This window comes from Gossypium hirsutum, chromosome A06 (assembly GCF_007990345.1).
Source record: "Gossypium hirsutum isolate 1008001.06 chromosome A06, Gossypium_hirsutum_v2.1, whole genome shotgun sequence".
Lineage (NCBI taxonomy): Eukaryota > Viridiplantae > Streptophyta > Magnoliopsida > Malvales > Malvaceae > Gossypium > Gossypium hirsutum.
In genome coordinates, this window is record NC_053429.1 from 60,921,237 (window position 1) to 60,934,533 (window position 13,297).

Sequence of the window (13,297 nt, forward strand, 5' to 3'; positions counted from 1 at the left end):
TTGGAGTATTGATGAATCTTAATGTCTTCAAGTGAGTGGCATGTATAGGGACTTAGTTTTATGATAGATGCTGTTATGATTAGCCATTTGTATTGGCTTATATTGATTCATTGTATATAGCTATGAGATGTGGCTTATAATGATTGTGGCTTGTAAGTTTAATTATCCATGATAAGTTCTAATGTTTGTGATGCACTGATGTGTTTATGCTTGTAGGATATGTACGGTTGGTATTATGACATATATGCATGATGGGTACTTCTTGACCATCGAAATGGTCATAGCCATGTGGTAAATGTATAATATGGAAATAAGTTGATAATTTTTGAACATGAATACTTGATGTTGATTGAAGTTACTTGATAAATTGATGGTTATGAAAGTTTTGTAAAAATGGTTATCAAATGATAAGGTCAATGAATATAGAATTGTTGTGTCTAGGTTTGATATTATATGAGTATTGTAATAAGTGAATGATAACATGTTAAAGTTAAGAATATACCTTAGCAAAATATGTTAAATCATTAAAATGATGCCATGATGTATATCTTTGATGTGTGTAAAGATGTGAGAGATTAATGGTAACAAAAGGCTTGGAAAATAGCCTAAGTACTAGTCACACAGGCAGAGACACGGCCATGTGTCTCAACAGTGTGGAGGACATGACCTAGCATACAGGCGTATGGCCTGGCCGTGTGGTTAAATTTGTTTTGCTGACGTCATAAACAGAGAGTCACACGGCCTGAGGACACGGGCGTGTTGGAGACACATGGGTGTGTCCCTGTGTCCACACGGGCGTGTGACCCTATTTCACAAAAATTTCTCTAAGTTTTCCTAGAGCTTTCTAAAGTTCTTGGTTTAGTGCCGAACCAGCCCGATGTATGTTTTAGGCCTCAAAGGCCTGTATAAGGGACGATTTACATGTGATTAAAAAGTTTTACTTTGGATGAAATTTTGTGGTCTAGTTTTGCATGTTTCTGAATGTTTAAGTCCAGTAACGCCTCGAACCTTGTCTCGGCTTCGAATATGAGTAAGGGGTGTTACAATCAGAATGGTGAATTATTTTGTGTTGAATCTGATAAACTGGATGGGTTGTCTAATGTGATTTTAACTATGTCAGCACAAAAAATATATCAGAAAATGGTATGATACCTATTTTGCATATTTATTAGACACTAAAGTATCTGAATCGAATATTAAGTTAGGTCAATTGTCTGTGAATATCTTGATGTGTTTCTAGCAGAATTGCCTAGATTACCACCAGATAGAGAGGCTGAATTTCTATAGATCTTATACCAAGGACAACACCGATATCTATAGCACCTTATAGAATGGCTCCTACTGAATTAAAGGAGTTGAAAGTGCAGTTGCAATAATTGATTGACAGAGGTTTTGCTCGACCTAGTTCTTCACCGTGGGGTGCACTAGTTTTGTTTGTTTAAAAGAAAGATAGGTCGTTGAGACTGCGTATTGACTACCGACAACTCAACGAAGTTACTGTTAAGAATAAGTATCCATTATCTCATATTGATGATTTGTTTGATCAGTTGAAAGGTGCTACAGTGTTTTTGAAGATTGATCTCCGATCTGGCTACTATCAGCTACGGGTGAAAGATTCAAATGTGCCAAAGATAGCCTTCAGAACTAGGTATGGGCACTATGAGTTTCTTGTGATGTAGTTTGACTTGACTAATGCACCTACGGTATTTATGGATTTGATGAAAAAAATTTCAAACCATATTTAGATAGATTTGTGATGGTATTTATTGATGATATCCTAGTATATTCCCGAGATGAAAATGAACATGCTGATCATCTAAGAATTGTGCTGTAAACTCTGCGTGAGAAACAACTATATGCCAAATTTAGTAAATGTGAATTTTGGCTTTGGGAAGTTGGTTTTCTTGGACATATAGTATCAGTTAAAGGCATTAGAGTGGACCCGAATAAAATTTCAGCTATTGTTAACTGGAAATGTAACATCTCTAAACCATATCTGTCACTGAAACAAGGTTACAGAGCATTACTGAAGTTTACATATAAAATACTATTAATTTATGTTATTTACTATTCATATCCAAAACCAATCATATTGTCCCTTAAATAGACCCTCGAGGCCCAATTTAAGCATTAGAAACAAATCAGGACTATATTGGAAACTTAGAGAATTTATTAAAAATTTCCAAAATTTTTCTTAAATACAGGGTCACACATCATGTGGGTAAGCCGTGTGGCTCATACGGCTAAATCACACGCCCATGTCCTAGTTTGTGGGTATTCGATGTAAGGCACATGGCCGTGTCCCAGCCCATATTCATACCCGTGTAACTCTCTGACTTGGGTCACATGGCCAACCACATGCCCGTGTGCTAAGCCATATGGACAATTTAATTTTTGAAAATTAGGTGCAGGATTCACACGGCCAAGACACACACACGTATGCTAAACCATGTGTCACACATGGCTGAGACGCATGCCCTTTGTCTCTGCCCGTGTGAGTAATTCGAAGCATTCTGTTTCTAAATTTTAAAGATGTAGGGGACACACAGCCAAACCACACACCCATGGGTATGACCGTGTGGACAAAATAAGGCCATTTCCAAGCCTTATTCCTCACCCAAATTTGCCTCGTACCTACATTCACATTTTAACACATTCCCAAGGCAATTCAAAACATTTAAATCAAGCCAAATTTGAGTATTATGTATGACATATTAACACATATATTCAAGTGTTTTAAACTTACCAAATTCACTCTTATGTTTATATTTAAATTTTATCAATTATGCCAATTTAAAATCACATATCAATTGGTTTATATATATTTCACCATAAAACCATTTTCACACATCAAACATCATAAGACTCTTTATAAATACATTAAAGTATGCTTAAGACTAGTCATTTCAATGGCTAGTTACAACCAAAATATTTCATTATTTGATCTACTTTAGCCTATACATGCCATTATACCAAAAGTAGTTTTGCTATTTATACCAAAAGTAGTTTTGCTATTTATACCAAAGTGAGTTGTAGGATAGTGTGATCTTACTCCGACCCGCTCCAATCTTTACGAGCTTCTGAGTACTATAATAAAAAGAAAATGAACAAAGTAAGCATTTAATGCTTAGTAAGTTCATATAACAAGAATTTAACTTACCAATCATATTCATTGAAAGTAAGCATACAAACATGCATCCAAAACATTGTGGCCAATTTTCTAGACACATGCTCTCATCAAACAAGTTAGTCATGAAATTTACATGAATATCAAGAAAATAGAGATGAGCTCATCATGCAACCATTTCCAAGCATTTCAAGGATATTCAAAATATAATTCATTTAATTCTCATTTTTCCCCATATCATGAGTTTTGTCTGTTGAATCATTAAAATATCGATGGATACTCGGGTTGTAACACCCCTTACCCGTATCCGTCGCCGGAACAGGGTACGAGGTATTAACAAATTATAGTATATGCTATTAAATAAAACCCAACAAAAATATGGCGTGCAATTTGATCATTATAACATATGCCATTAACAATACAAACCAACTTCAAAGGCTTCGTACAAAATGATTAGTTTGATACTATAAGTAGTAATTTGAACCTAGACAATTATGACAGGTAACAAAATAACTAAGTCTGCTATAAATGCCATAATTCAAAATGTTGAGTTCAGATACCAAGAGTATTGATAGTGCGGGCGGATCTTCTACGATCTCTGACTCCTGTGCTAGCTGAATGACACTATAAGACAAAGGAGAGAAAAGAAAGTAAGCTTATAGCTTAGTAAGTAGGTATATAAATAACAAATAAGAAATCTAATATGTTTACAACATAACTCAATTATGTCATATTTTTAATTTTATTGTTTACTCCAATTTGATCAAGCTGTCCCTCCTGCGTCATGATCACTAAATAAATCATAACTCGAGTTACGAAACTCGAAATTCAAATCCGTAAAATTTCCCTGAATCTATACTCATAAAAATTCTTACTAATGTTTTTCTAGAATTTTTGATTGAGCCAATTAGTACAGTTTATTAGTTAAAGTTTCCCCTGTTACACAGCTCAACTGATCTGACCTCTGTTCACTACGAATTAAATTTCTCTTAGTATACAATTCAAATAACCATGAAACCTATTTCATTTAAAACTAGACTCAATAAGAAATTTATTCATATAAACTATATTTCTTAATTTGTTTTGTACAATTTGTAATGATTTTTCAAAGTTGAAATAGGGGATTACATAGTCATCCTGAGCAAGTCTCACACAATTGTAAATATCTCAAAATATAGAATTTCTTTTCTTGCTATGTTTCTTTTATATGAAAATATACTCATTAAGATTTAATTTTACATCTCATTCAACCTCTAATTAAGTTCCTTCTATTTTTGGTGAATTTTCAAAATCACGTCACTGCTACTGTCCAAAACAGTTTTAATGCTAATTTCATTCTTTCACACATTCTTTATACTAACCTCATTTTAACTTACATATATATATACCACAAATCATTTTCACCATATTTCATACATCACAAGTGTAGGTCCATGACTACAATGTTTCCACAAAACCATCCCGTTGAACAATTCGGATTAATCCTCGATACTTGATGGTTTCAGCACACAGCCCCACCATCATATTTCATTTAATTCGGCTCTCTTGTACACATGGTGAACACTTAGTACCACTCATGCGACCTAGCCGATTTGTCTCGTAGCTCTCTTGTCTACATGGTGTCCTTCACTTGGAATCACGCATGCAACCTAGCTACATTTATCTCTCACGTATCTCTCTTGTCTACATGGGATACATCCCGTATCACACATGTGACCTAGCTACTACATAGTATCTCGTAGCTTTCTTGTACACATGATGTGCACTCGGCATCATACATGTGACCTAGCTACGCTCCCTCTATTTTATTCGATTTTTCCGAATGTTCAACCGGGATCTCTCTCTCTATTATTTATTTCCATTCTTCCAATAGTCAATTTATACTTCAACATCAGCTAGTATATACATATAATAGGCTGAAATATAAGAATGTAAATGAAATTAATGTATTATTTACATACAAACTTACCTCGGTGCAAAATATGGGAATTTTGCAATTTAGTCCAAAACTTTCTCCTTTCCCCGTTCGAGGTCGATTCCACGCCTTTCTTGATCTATAACAACATATTTAGCTCATTTAACACTCAAACTATTTATTTTAATCCAAAAATCACATTATACAAAAATTACATTTTTGCCCCCTAACTTTTACAAAATTATGATTTTGCCCCAAGGCCCGGAAATTTAATTTCAGCCCTTATTCTTATGTTTAATGACCTACTGATCATTTTTCTCTTCTATGGCAACATCAAATTCTCACTCTAACACATAGTTATGAACAATATGTATTTTTATCGATTATGCCGTTTTGTTCGTTTTCGTTAAAAATCGCTTAGAAAAGATCGTTCCCCTAACTTCAAACATTCATATTCTACCATCAAACAACAAAATACATGCCTATCATTCATGGGTAAATTTTTAAACATAAACCCTAACTCGAACTAATGGTAGAAATAAGTAAACCGAGCTACGAGGATTTCAAAAATATGAAGAACATTAAAAACAGGGCTTGAATTCACTTACTATGAAGCTTAAAAGTTGAAGAAACCCTAGCTATGGAGGAGAGATTTTCGGCAGCAACTAATGAGGATGATAACCAATTTTGTGTTATTTTTCCCATTTTATTTCATTTAATATACAAATGACCAAAATGGCCTTACTACTAAACTTTCAAAAAATTCCCTCCATGTCCAACTTTTGTCCATAACTTAAGAATGGGTAAAATTGCTATTTAAGACCTCCTAATTAATATCCCAAAGCAATTTCATACTAAAAACTTCTAAAACACAAGTTTTACAATTTATTTGATTTAGTCCCTATTCTCAACTTAAGCGCGAAATGCACAGAATTTCATCACGAAATTTTCATGAAATCATAAAATCATATCATAAACCCCAAAATAATTATAAAACGATTATTTCTATCTCAGATTTGTGGTCACAAAACCACTATTCTGATTAGGCCCTAATTCGGGTTGTCACAATTCTCCCCCATTTAGAGATTTTCGTCCCCGAAAATCTTACCGGTAAAGAGGTTCGGGTACTGTTTCCTCATAGCTTCCTCGAGTTCCCACGTAGCCTCTTCTATTTCATGTCTGTGCCACAATACTTTCACTAAGGCTATACTTTTATTTCTTAACTGTTTAATTTCTCGAGCCAAAATCTTTATTGGTTCCTCCTCATAGGTCATATCCGGTCGAATCTCAATTTCTGTTGGAGAAATCACATGTGAAGGATCAGAACGATAATGTCGCAACATTGATACATGAAACACGTTATGAATTCTTTCTAAATCTGCCGGTAAGGCCAACCGATATGCCACTGGTCCAATCCTCTCAGTAATCTCGTACGGCCCAATAAAACGCGGACTCAACTTGCCTTTTCGGCTAAATCTCAGAATCTTTTTCCATGGTGACACCTTCAAGAACACTTTATCACCCACCTGAAATTCAATCTCTTTTCTTTTTAAATCTGCATATGACTTTTGTCAATCTGAAGCAGCTTTCAAGCAATCCCGAATTACTTTTATTTTCTCTTTGGTTTCTTTAACTAGATCAACTCCGTGAATCTGTTTCTCACTAAGTTCGGTCCAATATAAAGGAGTCTGACACTTACGACCATACAAGGCTTCGTACGGTGCCATTTGTATACTTGACTGATAACTGTTATTGTAGGAAAAATCAATCAAAGATAGATATTTTTCCCAACTACCTCCAAATTCTAAGACACAGCATCTAAGCATATCCTCGAGTACCTAGATTACTCTTTTCGACTGACCATCTGTTTGTGGATGAAACGCGGTACTAAAGTTCAATTTTGTACCCAAAGCTTCTTGTAACTTTTTCCAAAATCTCGAGGTAAATCTCGGATCTCTATCTGATATTATAGACATAGGTACTCCGTGCAACCTCACAATTTCAGCAATATATAATTCGGCTAATTTATCAAGTGAGTAATCGGTACGTACTGGTATAAAGTGGGCTGACTTTGTTAATTAATCAACCACTACCCAGACAGCATCCTTCTTTTTAGGAGTTAAAGGTAAACCGGTTACAAAATCCATGGTAATCTTGTCCCATTTCAACTCAGGCACCATTACCGGTTGAAGTAATCCTGAAGGCACTTGATGTTCAGCTTTTACTTGTTGACAGATCAAACACTTGGTTACAAATTCAGAAATGTCCCTTTTCATACCTGGCCACCAATACAACTTCTTTAAATCATTATACATTTTTGTGCTACCAGGGTGAACTGATAAACAGCCACTATGCGCCTCATGTAATATTTTCTGAATCAATTCATCGTTTTTCGGTACACATATCCTGTCTCGAAACATCAAACAGTCATCTGGTCCAACTCGAAAATCTGAGTTGTAACCTGATTCACATTGAGTTCTCTTGGTTCGCAACTCACTATTGTTCTTTTGAGCATCACAAATCAACTGGAGAAATAACGGTTTAGCCCTCATCTCTGCTAAGATTGACCCATCATCAGACAATGCTAACCCCGTATTCATGGCTCTCAAAGTAAAAAGAAATTTCCTGCTCAAGGCGTCAGCAACCACATTTGCTTTTCCCGGATGATAATCAATCACTAGATCATAATCCTTTAATAATTCAAGCCATCTCCTCTGTCGCAGATTCAAATCCTTTTGATTCATCAAATACTTCAATTTAGTCATTATCATCTTTATTTATTTCTTATTCCAATTTAGTCATTTTCTTTTTCTAATTTTCCATGGAAGAATCATAAAAAATATCTACTTACTTCTCTTAATGGCCTAATTACCGTATAAGGACCTCAAGTTTTGAATTCCATAACTATTTGATACTTATAGCTACTAGAACTCAACTTTTACATTTTATACAATTTGGTCATTTCTATAATTTAACATGTAACCGGTAAAATTTTCTTATTGAAATTTTCATATAACATTCCTATAATAATGTAAATCATGCAATAATATTAAAATAAATTTTCTTTCTGACTCGGATTTATGGTCCCAAAACCACTATTCTGATTTCACTGAAAATGGTTGTTACAGGAAACCACCGAAAAATGTGTCTGAAGTCAGAAGTTTTCTAGGACTAGCTGGATATTATCAGAGATTTGTAAAAGGATTTTCTATGATAGCTTCTTCGATGACTCATTTTTTATAGAAAGATGTGAAGTTTGAATGGACTGATAAATGTCAGCAGAATTTTAATTGATTGAAAGCTTTGTTGACTAAAGCACCAGTTCTAGTTTAACTTGAATCGGGTAAGGAATTTGTAATTTAAAGTGATGCATCATTAAATAGTTTGCGCTGTGTTTTGATGCAAGAAGGTAAAGTAATAGCCTATGCTTCTAGGTAGCTTAAACCACATAAAAAGAATTATCCGATACATGATTTAGAATTGGCAGCCATTGTTTTTGCACTGAAAATTTGGCACTATCTGTTTGGTGAAAAATTCCATATATTCACTAATCATAAAAGTTTAAAGTATCTAATGTTGTAAGAGGATTTAAATTTAAGACAGCGTAGGTGGCTTGAATTATTGAAAAATTATGATCTGGTTATCGATTATCATCCAGAAAAAGCCAATGTGGTTGCAGATGCTTTAAGCAGAAAGTCTATATTTGTTTTGCAAGCAATGAATACCTAGTTTTTGTTATCTAATGATGGTTCAATCATAGCTGAGTTAAAAGTTAAACTGACATTTCTACAACAGATTTGTGAAGCTCAAAAAAATAATGATGAGTTACAAGCTAAACGGGTACAATGTGAGTCAATTTCTAATTCAGAATTTCAGGTTGGGTCTGATGATTGCCTATTATTCAGAGACAGAATATGTTTACTGAGGAATTCAGAACTTGTACAGAAGATTTTGAACTCATAATGGCACTATGTTTGTTCATCCGAGAAGTAACAAAATGTATCATGATTTGAAAAAGATGTACTGGTGGCCGGGATTGAAACGGGATATTTTTGAATTTGTATCTAAGTGTTTGATATGTCAGCAAGGTAAAGCTGAACATCAGGTACCTTCAGGATTATTATAGCTAGTGACGATACTGGAATGGAAATGGGAAAGAGTTAACATAGATTTTATATCAGGATTACCCCTATCTCCGAAATAGAAAGATGCTATTTGGATAATAGTAGATCGTTTAATAAAGTCTGCACACTTTATTCCGATACGTATGGATTTCTTCCTGGATAAATTAATAGAGTTATATGTTTTTGAGACTGTCCGACTACATGGAGTGTCGGTCTCCATTATTTCAGAAAGGGATCCTTGGTTTACATCTTGATTCTGGAATAAGTTGCAAGAAGCTCTAGGTACACAATTACATTTTAATACCACATTCCATCCTCAGACTAATGGAAAATCCGAACGTGTGATACAGATTTTAGAAGATATGTTTCGATGCTGTGTACTAGAATTTGAAGGTAACTGGGAAAAGTATCTACCTTTAGTTGAATTTGCATACAAAAATAGTTATCAGTCAAACATTAAAATGGCACCGTACGAGACTCTGTGTGGTCGTAAATGTAGAACTCCATTGTATTAGACTGAGCCAGTGAGAAAAAGATACACAGAGTTGATTTGATCTGTGAAACTGAAGAAAAGGTGAAAGTGATTCGGGATAGTTTCAAAGCAGCTTCTGATCATCAGAAGTCTTATGCCGATCTTAAACGAAAAGAGATATAATTTCAAGTTAAAGAGAAGGTATTCCTGAAAGACGTATGAAAATTTAGATAAGAAAATTTTATTGATTTTATGTTTAATTAGGAAGAAATGACCAAATTATATAGAGTGCAATGTAACACCCCTATCCCGTAACCGTCGCCGGAGTCGGACACGAGGGGTTCACAGACTAAATTCGCTTACTATCGCAGTCCATTTTAAAATTTTCCAGGCAGTTGGCTAACTGCGACACTGTCACCTTAAAAATCATATCTTGAGTTTCACAACTCAAAAATCAGTTTTGTAATTTTTCCCTGAAACTAGACTCATATTCCCATCTACATATTTTTTTCTAGAATTTTGGTCGGGCCAATTAGTACAGTTTATTAGTCAAAATCACCCATGTTACAGGGATCGACTACACTGACCTTTGCGTATTACGATTTGGATATCTCCCTGCACAGAGCTTCAATACTGATGCCGTTTGTTTCTATAGAAACTAGACTCAGATAGGAATATATACATATATGGCATGACTCCTAATTATCTCTGGTTAATTTATAATGAATTTCCAAAGTCGGAATAGGGAATCCAGAAACCGTTCTGGCCCTGTCTCACGAGAACCTGAATATCTCTTAACATACTGTCCATATGATCGTTTCGTTACTTCCCTATGAAAATAGATTCATCAAGGTTCATTTACATAATTTATTAATTATTTAATTCCAATCCTACTATTTTTTGTGATTTTCCAAATCTACATCACTGCTGCTGCCAGCATCTGCCTTTAAGGTAGACTTTACCTATTTCATAGTTTCCATGATTCAACTAGCCCTTTTAGCATAAATAGAACAAATTATGATAGTGATTAACCATTCCATACCAAATGATTATAACATTATGCTCAAACATATATAAGCCATTTTCGCATGGCTATATACATTAACCAAAATATTCTTCCGCCACTAGTCTATTTTATACATGCCATAAGATAATCCAAAATATAGCAGTACCAAACAGTGGATAGTGATAGTGTGACTAGTTGCTGACGATCCCCGAGCCTGTAGCTTCGCAATGAGATCTATAAAACAGAGGAAACAGAGTAAACGGAGTAAGCATTACAATGCTTAGTAAGTTTTAAGCAGTGTCAACAGATAACAATCAAATTATAACATAGTTGTTCGTATTTTTATTTCACTCTTCCTTCGGGCATACCATCCCTTTACCGAATATGCACATCTCATCATATACAATAGGCAGATAAACTTTCACATAAAAGTGAGCACATGTGACATAGATATATCGTATGATTTCACATCACTTCTCACACTGATCCGATGTCACATAATCATAGGAATAGTCTCATAGATTGCTCTCGTATGCATCACATAACTACCTTATGATTTAGTGCAAATCAAGCTCACATATAAACTTGGAGTACATACCTGTTTAACCTTTCGCATTGAATATATTTATAAGCAATTCTTATTACGAAGTCTTACCCGGACATAATCTCCACACGAAGTTATCGGGTCTTACCCGGACAAAATTCCCACACGTAGTCATCGGGTCTTTAGAGCTCGGATATAGTACGAGCACAAAGCTTACGGACATTAATCAGTGATAATATTCTCGCATAAAGCCTGCGGGGTTTTAACCCGGATATAGTACTGACACAAATGCCCTTCGGGACTTATCACATTTATGCACTTTCACATCCATCACGTTGGCCACTCGGCCCTGTCACATATATACACTTTCACATTCATCACATCGGCCATTAGGCCTTATCACATATATACACTTTCACATTCATCACATCGGCTATTAGGCCTTATCACATATATACACTTTCACATTCATCACATCGGCCATTAGGCCTTATCACATATATACACTTTCACATTCATCACATCGGCCATTAGGCCTTATCACATATATACACTGTCTTGGCTGAATCTACATCTATCATTTTCCAATATCACAATTTAGAATTCACGTATGGGTTTAATCAATAGCTTATGAGCAACTAGAACAAGTTTATCAAGGTTTACAACACAATCTCAAATTCAGCACAAGCTGTTTTTCCTGAGCAATAGTCACTAAATTATTTATAACTGGAGCTACAAAACTCCAAATCACTTTCCGTTAATTTTTCCTGAATATAGACTCGTATATCTTCCATCCATAAAATTTCCAGAATTTTAGGTTTGGCCAATCAATACCAGATTTTCTTAAAGTTTCCCCTGTTTCACTGTTTGACTAATCTGACCACTCTTCACTACGAATCAGATTTCTAATTTTACAGAATTCAAAATGTGTTGTATTTGATTTCATTTGAAACTATACTCATTAAGGAGTCTAAGCATATAAATTTTATCTTATAACCATTTCTGTACAATTTATAATGATTTTCTAAAAACGGAACAGAGGATTACAGTGTCATTCTGCACTGTCTCACACAACTTTAAATATCTCATTATCGGAAATAAATTTTCTTACACGGTTTCTTTTATAAGAAACTAGACTCATTAAGCTTTAATTTCATAATTTATTCAGCCTCCTATTCAACTCCAACAATTTATGGTGATTTTCTAAATTCATGTTACTGCTGCTGTCCTGAGCAGGTTTATCACAATTTTACTCTTCTGACATATCCTTTTAGCACTTCATAATATCATATCCATTTGGCAACATATCATATCAATAACTTACCTATACTTCATAATAGCCATTAGGCTATATGCATAAAAATTTACAATAGAGTTATGATTCTTTTAATATGTGCTTAACATATCATACTCAATCACATTATAGGCTTTAATACTTAAAACTTAACTCGATCGCTAATGTACGTCAATTCCGACTATTCGACCAATTTCCCTTTTTCCACGATCCGACTTTGTTTCCATAAGCTCTTGATGCTCAATCAACAATTTTTAACTTCAAATTTGCAAACAGCAATGTCATCACTTTACATAACAGAAATTAAATTTCATTACTTAAACTATCCACGACAATCACCTTCCGAGCACCTTAATTTTCTTTAAGCTAAACCACCTCATAGTATACATATACACATTCGGCTAATTATAAAACAAATCAGCACTCATAACCGAATCATTGACTAAAATCACATTCGGTAATATGCTTTTAAATAATTTCAATATTTATTAACATCTAAAACTAATTTGCTTGGGGTGCCATGAATTATTCAAATCGGCCGAATATCATTGAATCTCTAAAATCATGCTTATAACTACTTGGCCGAGTTTCACATTTCAAAGCCACATATATATATTATTCAAAGTATTTAACAACACTTAAAAATCCAAAACCATAAAACTCAATCCATATAACACCAAACTCAATGCTAAATCACCCTAGGCACATTCGGCACTAGCACAAGCACACACACATTTAACTTTTCTAAAATTCAACTTTAACAAGCTTCCTATGCTTCCATGATAAAAACCGAATGCTCATCTTACCACCAACAT